This window comes from Triticum aestivum, chromosome 7B (genome assembly GCF_018294505.1).
Source record: "Triticum aestivum cultivar Chinese Spring chromosome 7B, IWGSC CS RefSeq v2.1, whole genome shotgun sequence".
Lineage (NCBI taxonomy): Eukaryota > Viridiplantae > Streptophyta > Magnoliopsida > Poales > Poaceae > Triticum > Triticum aestivum.
Genome location: NC_057813.1, coordinates 253,420,164 through 253,431,744, shown reverse-complemented (window position 1 = coordinate 253,431,744; position 11,581 = coordinate 253,420,164).

Here is an 11,581-nt window from a genome sequence, read left to right as displayed (position 1 = left end):
GAGGAATCTGGCCCAAAAGTGATGTACTGTCGCTTGGGATTGTTGTCCAATGTGGGAAAGATCTCTTGTATCTGGGTGGGTGGGTGGATTGAAGTCCGAACCCTGACCCGATCCGAGTCCCAGGGGCAGAGGAACTTCCCAACTTGGTAGTTCGGGTTCCGGGATGTTGCCCAATTTTTCTGGACCGCTGTCCGATTCTAAGTTCAGAGTTTGGGTCATGTCCTCCCGCGAGCGAGTATCCGGCTCGGAGAGCTTGGGAATCCGGACATAGTCCGTCCTCAAAATAGAGGAAGAATTGCTGCATTACTCCTCCACCACCGCTATTTGATGGGTGACCGGCGGAGAGTTAATCTCTCTTTGATCGGGTTTAAGCCCAATCCGATCATAGTCTGTAGCGACTCCCAAGGCGGCGATGCGATCCAAGAGCTCGTTCAAGGATGAAAGTTCCATTGGATCCATCCGTTTGGCGTATTCTGAGCTGGCGTGGAGGCTTTTTCGATGACCGAAGAAGTCATCGTCGGCACGGTGGCCGAACGGGCGGTCATGACGAAGCCGCCTAGTCGGAGGCTTTGGCCTAAAGCCAGGGCTCCCCTAGAGGCAATGTTGTCCTTGATAACAAGGCGAGCCATCGAACCTTTTTCGACGTCACAGTGGAACTCTCAATGAAAGCACCAATGTCGGTGTCAAAACCGGCGGATCTCGGGTAGGGGGTCCCGAACTGTGCGTCTAAGGCTAATGGTAACAGGAGGCGGGGGACACAATGTTTACCCAGGTTCGGGCCCTCTCTATGGAGGTAATACCCTACTTCCTGCTTGATTGATCTTGATGATATGAGTATTACAAGAGTTGATCTACCACGAGATCGTAGAGGCTAAACCCTAGAAGCTAGCCTATGATCATGATTGTTCTCGTCCTACGGACTAAACCCTCCGGTTTATATAGACACCGGAGGGGGCTAGGGTTACACAGAGTCGGTTATAGATAAGGTAATCTACATATCCGAATTGCCAAGCTTGCCTTCCACGCAAAGGAGAGTCCCACCTGGACACGTGACGAAGTCTTCAATCTTGTATCTTCATAGTCAAACAGTGTAGCATAAGCATATAGTCCGGCCGTCCGAGGACCCCCTAATCCAGGACTCCCTCACCTACTGCAGGAGCTACTGCAGATGTTATGAATGTCTGGTAGGCTCGATCTGATGACTACTCAATAGTTCAGTGTGCCATGCTATAAGGCCTGGAACCGAGACTTCAAAGATGTTTTGAATGCCACAAAGCATATGAGATGTTCCAAGAACTGAAGTTGATATTTCAAGCAAATGTTCGGGTTGAGAGATATGAAGTCCCCAACAAGTTCTATAGCTATAAGATGGAGGAGAACAGTTCTGTCAGTGAACACATATTGAAAATGTCTGGGTAACATAACCAATTGACTTAGTTAGGAATTGACCTTCCAGTCGACAGTGTTATTGACAGAGTTCTTCAGTCACTGCCACCAAGCAATAAAGGCTTTGCGATGAACTATAATATGCAAGGGATGACGAAAATGATCCCCGAGCTCTTCGCGATGCTGAAATCTGCGGAGGTAGAAATCAAGAAAGAGCATCAAGTGTTGATGGTTAACAAGACAACTAGTTTCAAGAAAAAGGGCAAGGAAAAGAAAGGAACTTCAAGAAGAATGGCAAGCAAGTTGCCGCTCCTTTGAATAACCCAAAGCTGGACCCAAGCCTAAAATTGAGTGCTTCTACTTCAAAGGAAATAGTCACTGGAACCGGAACTGCCCCAAATACTTGGCGGATAAGAAGAATGGCAAACTGAACAAAGGTATATTTGATATACATGTTATTGATGTGTACTTTACTAATGCTCGTAGTAGCGCCTGGGTATTTGATACTGGTTTGGTTGCTCATATTTGTAACTCAAAATAGGAGCTACGGAATAAATGAAGATTGGCTAAGGACGAGGTGACAATGCACGTCGGGAATGGTTCCAAGGTCGATGTGATCGCCATCGGCTTGCTACCTTTACATATACCCTCAGGGTTAGATTTAGACCTCAATAATTGTTATTTGGTGCCAGCGTGGAGCATGAACATTATATCTGGATCTTGTTTAATGCTAGATGGTTATTCATTTAAATCAGGGAATAATGGTTGTTCTATTTATATGAGTAATATCTTTTATGGTCATGTACCTTCGATGAATGGTCTACTCTTGTTGAATCTCAATCGTAGTGATACACATATTCATAATATTGATGCCAAAAGATGCAAAGTTGATAAATAGTGCAACATACTTGTGGCACTACTATTTAGGTCATATTGGTGTAAAGCACATACAGAAACTTCATGCCGATGGACTTCTGGAATCACTTGATTATGAATCATTTGATACTTGCGAACCATGCCTCATGGGTAAGATGATTAAAACTCCGTTCTCCGGAACAATCAAGCGAGCTAATGACTTATTGGAAATAATAAATACTGATGTATGCGGTTCGATGAGTGTTGAAGCACGCGACGAGTATCGTTATTTTCTAACCTTCACAGATAATTTAAGTAGCCATGGGTATATCTACTTAATGAAAGACAAGTCTGAAACATTTGAAAAGTTCAAGGAATTTCAGAGTGAATTCGAGAATCATCGTAACAAGAAAATAAAGTTTCTACGATCTGATCACGGAGGTGAATATTTGAGTGATGAGTTTGGCCTTCATATAAAACAATGTGGAACTATTTCACAACTCACTCCACCTGGAACACCACAGCGTAATGGTGTATCTAAATGTCGTAATTGTACTTTATTAGATATGGTGCATTCTATAATGTCTCTTACCGATTTGCCTTTATCATTTTGGGGTTATGCATTAGAGACAGACGCATTCACGTTAAATGGGGCACCATCTAAATATGTTGATACGACACCGTATGAACTATGGTTTGGCAAGAAACCTAAGCTGGCATTTCTTAAAGTTTGGGGATGCGATGCTTATGTCAAAAGGACACAACCTGATAGGCTTGAACCCAAATTGGAGAAGTGTGTCTTCATAGGATACCCTAAAGAAACTATTGGGTACACCTTCTACCACAGATCCGAAGGCAAGATCTTTGTTGCTAAGAATGTGTCATTTCTAGAGAAGGAGTTTCTCTCGAAAGAAGTGAGTGGGAGGAAAGTAGAACTCGATGAGGTAGTTGTACATACTCTCTAATTGGAAAGTAGTACATCAGAGAAAACAGTTCCCGCGATGCCGAAATGAACTAGAGAGGAAGCTAATGATGATGATCATGAAACTTCTATTCAAGTTACTACTGAGCCTCGTAGGTCGACCAGAACACATACCGCACCAAAGTGGTATGGTAATCCTGTCTTGGAAGTCATGTTGTTAGACAACGGTGAATCTACAAACTATGAAGAAGCAATGATGAGCCCAGATTCCAACAAATGCCTTGAGGCCATGAAATATGAGATAGGATCCATGTATGAGAACAAAGTATGGACTTTGGTGGACTTGCCCGATGATCGGAAAGCCATTGAGAATAAATGGATCTTCAGGAAGAAGACAGATGTTGATGGTAATATCATTGTCTACAAAGCTCGGCTTGTACAAAAGGTTTTTGACAAGTTCAAGGGGTTGACTACAATGAGACTTTCTCACCCATAGCGATGCTTAAGTTTGTCCGAATCATGTTAGCTATTGCCGCATTTTATGATTAGGAAATCTGGCAAATGGACATAAAAACTGCATTCCTTAACAGGTTTCTTAGAGAAGAGTTGTATATGATGCAACCAAAAGGTTTTGTCGATCCTAAAGGTGCTAACAAAGTGTGCAAGCTCCAGTGATCCTTTTATGGAATGGTGCAAGCATATCGGAGTTGGAATATACGCTTTGATGATGTGATCAAAGCATATGGTTTTATATAGAATTACAGAGAAGCATGTATTTACAAGAAAGTGAGTGGGAGCTGTGTAGCATTTCTGGTGTTATATGTGGATGACCTATTACTGATTGGAAATGATACCGAATTTCTCAATAGCATAAAAGGATATTTGAATGAGAATTTTTCAATGAAGGACCTTGGTGAAGCTGCTTATATATTGGGCATTAAGATGTATAGGGATAGATCGAGACGCTTAATAGGACTTCCACAAAGCACATACCTTGACAAAGTTCTGAAGAAGTTCAAAATGGACCAGTCAAAGAAAGGATTCTTGCCTGTGTTGCAAGGTGTGAAATTGAGTCACACTCAAAGTCCGACCACGACAGAAGATAGAGAGAAAATGAAAAGTCATTCCCTATGCGTCGACCATTGGTTCTATTATGTATGCCATGTTGCGTACCAGACTTGATGTGTGCCTTCCCATAACTTTGATAGGGAGGGACCAAAGTAATCCAGGAGTGGGTGACTGGACAGCGGTCAAGAATATCCTGATGTACCTGAAAAGGACCAAGGATATGTTTCCTGTTTATGGAGGTGACGAAGAGCTCATCGTAAAAGGTTACATCGATGCTAGCTTCAACACAGATCCAGATGACTCTAAGTCACAAACCGGATACGTATTTATATTGAATGGTGGAGCTGTCAGTTGGTGCAGTTCCAAGCAGAGCGCCGTGGAGGGATCCACGTGTGAAGCGAAGTACATAGCTGCTTTGGAAGCAGTGCATGAAGGATTCTGGACGAAGGAGTTCATATCTGATATGTGTGTTATATCCAGTGCATCGGGTCCAATGACAATCTTTTGTGAAAACACTGGAGCAATTGCCTTAGTGAAGGAATCCAAGTTTCACAAGAGAACTAAACACATCAAGAGACGCTGCAACTCCATTAGTCAAAAGGTCAAGGATGGAGACACAGAAATTTGCAAAATACGTACGGATCTAAATGTGGCAGACCCATTGACTAAACCTCTTCCGCAGGCAATACATGATGAGCACTAAGACTCCATATGTGTTAGATTCATTACTATGTAATCTAGATTATTGACTCTAGTGCAGGTGGGAGACTGTTGGAAATATGCCCTAGAGTCAATAATAAATTGGTTATTATTATATTTCCTTAATCAGGATAAAGTTTTATTATTCATGCTAGAATTGTTATTGATTAGAACCTTAAATACAGGTGTGACTACATTAGCATATGCCAAGTCCCTAGTATGCCTCTACTAAACTAGCTCGTTGATCAGAAGATGGTTAAGGTTTCCTCACCATAGACATGAGTTGTCATTTGATAATGGGATCACATCATTAGGAGAATGATGTGATGGACAAGACCCATCTGTTAGCTTAGCATATGATCATTCAGTTTATTGCTACTGCTTTCTTAAACTCAAATACATACTCCTTCGACCAGGAGATCATGCAACTCCCGGCTACCGAAGGAATACCTTATGTGCTATCAAATGTCACAATGTAGATGGGTGATCATAAAGATGCTCTATGGGTATCTCTGAAGGTATCTGTTGAGTTGGCATGAATCGAGATTGGGATTTGTCACTCCGTATGACGGAGAGGTATCTCTGGCCCTCTCGGTAATACATCATCACAAGAAGCTTGCAAGCAAAGTGACTAAGAAGTTAGTTACAAGATGATGTATTACGGAATGAGTAAAGAGACTTGCCGCCAACGAGATTGAACTAGGTGTAAAGATACCAACGATCGAATCTCGGGAAAGTAACATACCGATAGACAAAGGGAACTATGTATGTTGTCACAAAGGTTTAACCGATAAAGATCTCAGTAGAATATGTAGGAACCAATATGGGCTTCCATGTCCCGCTATTGGTTATTGACCGGAGAAGCGTCTCGGTCATGTCTACAACAATCTCGAACCCATAAGGTCCGCACGCTTAAAGTTCATTGACAATATAGTATTTATATGAGTTATGTATGTTGGTGATCGAATGTTGTTCGGAGTCCCAAATGAGATCATGGGCATGACGAGGAGATACAGAATGGTCTGGAGGTAAAGATTGATATATGGGATAATAGTGTTTGGTCTCCAGAAGGGTTCCCAAATTCACTGGAAGGGGTTTCGGATGTTTCCCGAAATGTTCTAGTGCGAGAAAACTTTTTTGGCCAAGGGGTAAAGCCCACGGGGCTTTAGGAAGGTGCAAAAGGAAGTTTTGCGGAGGCCAGGGGCCAGACACTAGGGACCATGGCGTCTTGGGCCAGACGCAAAGGACCCTGGTGTCTGGTCCTAGAGTCCGAGAAGGACTCTTGCCTTTCAAGCTAAACCGACTTTGAGGAGGCTCTTTCTCTAAGAAATGACCCAAGGGCTCAACATATAAATAGAGGGACACAACTAGCACCCGGAACACATCAAGATTCACCAAGTCGCGTGCCGGCAACCGTGCCCCCTCTTGTTTATCCTCCGTCATAGTTTCCATTGTGCTTGGTGAAGCCCTGCGAAGATTGTTCTTCACCACCACCATCACCACGCCGTCGTGCTACCGGAACGCAACTACTACTTCGCCTCTCTTGCTAGATTGAGAAGGCAAGGACATCATTGATCTAGACGTGTGCTGAACGCGGAGGTGATGTATGTTCGGTACTTGATTGGGGTGGATCATGAAGGTGTACGACTACATCAACCGCGTTGATAAATGCTTTAGGTCAAGGATCTACAAGGGTATGTAGATGCTCTCCCCTCTCATAGCTATACATCTCCATGGATAGATATTGCGTGTGCGTAGAATTTTTTTTGTTTTACATGCAACGTTCCCCAACAACTTGTTGTTCTATGATTGATGTTGCTATTACTTTTCTATGCTTAATGCTTGTCACTAGGGCTCGAGTGCCATGATTTTAGATCTGAACCGTTTATGTTTTCACCATTATATATATGTTCCTGATCCCATCTTGCCAGTTATATGCACCTATTACGTGTTATGATCCGCATACCCCAAAGTGACAACAATTGGGCTTCTTTCCGGTGATTACCATAATTTGAGGAGTTCATGCATTCACTATGTGTTAATGCTTTGTTCTAGTTCTCTATTAAAAGGAGGCCCTAATATCCATTAGTTTCCTTATGGACCCCACTGACACGGAAGGGTGGGACAAAAAAGATGTCATGCAAGTTCTTTTCCATAAGAATGTATGACTATTTACGGAATACATGCCTACATTACATTGATGAACTGGAGCTAGTTTTGTGTCGCCCTAGGTTATGACTGTTATATGATGAATATTATCCAACGTTATCACCGATCCAATGCCTACGAGATTTTCACATATTGATCTTGCTAAGTTACTACTATTGCTGCTACTATTACAACTGCTACCAAACTACTGCTACTACTATTACCATTACTATTGTTGTTACTATTATTGCTACTGCTATCAAACTATCATACTACTGTGCTACTGATCACTTTGTTGTAGATATTTAGTCTTCAAGTGAGGTTTAATTGATAACTCAACTACTAATACTTACAAATATTCTTTGGCTCCCCTTGTGTTGAATCAATAAATTTGGGTCGAATACTCTACCCTAAAAAATTGTTGCGATCCCCTATACTTGTGGGTTATTAGTGTTTGGTATAACACTTCATGGTCTCCTTGCTCCTAGACTCACGGGTGCTTGATCTCCATGATCCTGGGTACCTGTAGGGATGAAGATCACCGACAAGACAAGAGAGATCTACACGGAACAATTTTATTTCACACATATAGGACATTATGTCAAATTCTTCCGTTGATCCCCTCAAAAATTACCTTGGGTTGCAAGGCTCATGCCTCAACCCATACCATTCTAAACTACTCACACAGTAAACATTAAGGAACACAACTTGAGATTGATTAATTCTAATATGTCTTGGGTTGCAAGGCTCATGCCTCAACCCATACCATTCTAAACTACTCACACAGTAAACATTAAGGAACACAACTTGAGATTGATTAATTCTAATATGTCTTACAATGGATGCCTTGTGAGATGCATGATTACAAGTATGAACTAGATGGGAGAGCACTATGGTGGTGGTGGAGATGTCTATGGTGATGGAGATGGTGGCGGCTAGGGTTTGTGGATGAAGATGATGATGAAGAGGTTCTGGCTTGTATGCTCGTCTCTCTATTGACATTTCGATGGGGTCCCTTTAGTAAAAGTTGTTCAGGTGCACAATCTTCCTTGAAACCCATGCCAAAGGCACGCTCATACGAGTGCTCGCGCCCGTATGGAATGCTGTCTTTTGCTCTATTTCTACAGAGACGCCTCCTGTTGACTCCTTCCTCCATTCTCCTTCCATTTTGTTTCCACGCGTGATTTCTTCCCTTTTTAGCCCATTTTCCTGTGGAAACACATCAAAAAGAGGATTTGTGGGATCATTTGCATTCATTGGTCATTAGTAGAAATATCAGAGCAAATATCTCTTTTTAAATGAAATATCTCGGTTTAAACAAAGGTGAAATGAGTGTGGAAATATCACTCATCAGTCATGACCATGCATAGATAGATTTTTGAAGAAAAAATATTTTCTTGAAGGGTTTGATCTCAGGTTCAACAAGAAGCAAGTGAAGATAAACTCGGCAAATTTGAACCTAACAAGTTCGGAAAATTTTGTAAGTAAAATTTGATGAAAAAATGCATCGTATAAACAAACCCTTTGAACTGAACAGGAGAGGGTTCATCCCGATCTCTCTACCCTAACTTGGTGATAGAGATCAACTACGGTGAAGCAGTGAAAGGGGTTACCACGTCGAGGAGGACCAAATGTGTCAAGTTTCCATCGAAGTTGCACGGTGGAGCTCCTCGCCGGACTTTCTTCAAGAACAGGATCTGACGGTGGTGAGAGATGAGGTCAATGGATTTGAAGGAGATGAACCGAACGAAGACGTTGCCAGAGGGATATTTATAGTGGTAGTAGTAAACCACCTCGGCAAAATCGATGGCCCACAGCAAAGGAAGTTCCACATTCAATGGGCATAATCACAATCGTGGAGATCGTGGGGCACGTGGCAACCGTTTTCTGCGAGAAACTTGGGAGAAGAACGGGAGATCAAAAGGTTTGAAAGGGCTTATGCCAAAACAGATAAACATTTGAAGTGCATCTCTTTCGCGAGAAAGAATGTCGGAAAGAATGTACTTTAGATCAAGTTGCACACTTATGACAGACATCATAGACTTAGGCAAGTGAGAATATAGAGGAAACATGGCCCGAAACAAATTCACTCAGCCAGAAAATAAAACAGGATAATTAGCTCTAAGTGAAATGTTCATCGGATCACAAGAACCAACGTGGGGAACGAAGGGAAACATAGGAAATAAATGTGAATGAAACAAGCTAACACAGCAATAGATAAAACAAACAAACAAAAAACAAGCAGATAAAAATGCATCTCGGGGCTAAGGATGGACGAATTGATGACCCTGAGATAATTCCTGCAAGAAGAATTAGTTTGATTTCACCACCCACACTTTTGTGGGAAGTGGAAACCTCATTCGTAATGGTCGAGGAGGAAATGGTTTCTTCTGATATCCTCTGGATATCACCTATGTAGTACAAGTGTAATCATATGAATATGCATTGAAGTTGTTTCCAAAGAGGTGAACATAATGATTTGAAGAAATACGCACGTACTCCTTCTGATGAGAGTTCAACTAGTTCACGTTTGAACGATATGTAGCTTTACTCCATCAGTGATATTCATCACCTCGAAGAGAGTTGCCCTGCATGGTCAGGTTAGTAGAAACAGAGAGATTTTCGATGATTGATTTCTTCATCGAGACTTGCTTCTTGGGTGAACTTTTTCTATAGTTTTTTTTACGTACCAGGTGCAAACCTTACCATTCTATTGCTTGAAGAACTTGTAGTCAGAGTCATCAGACTCATCAACGTCAACAAGAATGGGACAATTATTATATCCTGAGAGTATTGTAGGTTTGAGAGTTTTGTACTTGGCAAGAACCCAACTTGTTCGAGGATATTGCTCTGGGCTCCAGTATGTTCCATCTGTATTGAGTTTTCTCTCGAAACCCAATCCTTCTTTCCTGGGATTTTTGTGCAGAATAGACTTCTTGATTACATCACATAGAGAATATTGCTCCGAGGTCCAGTATGTTCCATGTGTCTTGAGTTTTCTCTCGAAACCAATCCTTCTTTCCTGGGATTTTTGTGAAGAATAGACTTCTTGAGCACATCACATAGTGTCTGATGTCCCTTGAGGCTTTTCAACATGCCTATCTCAAGCAAGTTCTTTAATCTGGAATTTTCATCAGAGATTGCAAAAAGTTCCTCACTGTAGGGGTTAGATTCAACATTCATAATAGTTGCAATTTTATCAGGGACAACATCGATGTTTCAGCAGTGAGTTAGCATTGTCACGTTCTACACATTTTGTGCATGGAGGCACAAAATCGTCAGGAAGTTATTTAGTTTGCTCAACAAAGAGAGAAGCCTTTTCTTTGGCAAGCTCATCATAAGAATCTTCTCGTAATTCGAGTTCTTGATTCCTAGACAGTCGTGTGATAAACTCTCATAATGAAACGAAAGAGAATTGCAATAGTTGGAAATATCATCAAGGGTTGAAGAAAGAGCTTCATGCTCTTCAGTCAACTCTTGATTTTTCTCCATCTCTTTGACAAGCAAGACTTCATATTTCCTGAAGTTTTTCTCAAGTCTTTCAAGAGCATCTTGTTGAGATTTAGCCATCAATGTTTTGCATAGGCTACATTCTCTGGAGAGAATGTATTCAGGTTGATGGATTTTTGGCATTTTGATGATACCCGGTCTCTTGAAGCTTTTGCCATGAGGTAGAGTGCAGTTGGCTCATCATCAATTGATGCATCATCATCGACTTCTGAATGGTTTGATGATTCATATGACTCATATGCTACATGTTGGAAATATGCCCTAGAGGTATAAATACATTGGTTATTATCATATTTCCCTGTTCATGATAATCGTTTATTATCCATGCTAGAATTTTATTGATCGGAAACAGATACATGTGTGGAGACATAGACAACAACGTGTCCCTAGTGAGCCTCAATTAGACTACCTCGTTGATCAAATATGGTTAAGGTTTCCTAACCATAGACATGAGTTGTCATTTGATAATGGGATCACATCATTAGGAGAATGATGTGATGGACAAGACCCAACAGTAAGCATAGCATTTGATCATATTAGTTCACTGCTACTACATTATTCATGTCAAGTATCTGTTCCTAGACCATGGGATCATGCAACTCCCTGACATCGGAGGAATGCCTTATGTGTATCAAACGTCACTTAGTAACTTGGTGATCATATAGGTACTATACAAGTGCCTCTGAGGGTGTCTATTGGGTTAGCATGGATCAAGATTGGGTTTTGTCACTCCGTATGACGGAGAGATATCTTTGGGCCCTCTTGGTAATACAATGATACGTCTCCAACGTATCTATAATTCTTTATTGTTCCATGCTGTTATATTATCATTCTTGGATGTTTTACATTCATCTTATAGCAATGTTACATCACTTTTTGGGACTAACCTATTGACATAGTGCCAAGTGCCAGTTGTTGTTTTCTTCTTGTTTTTTATATCGCAGGAAATCAATATCAAACAGAGTCCGAACGCAGCGAAACTTTTTTGGATTT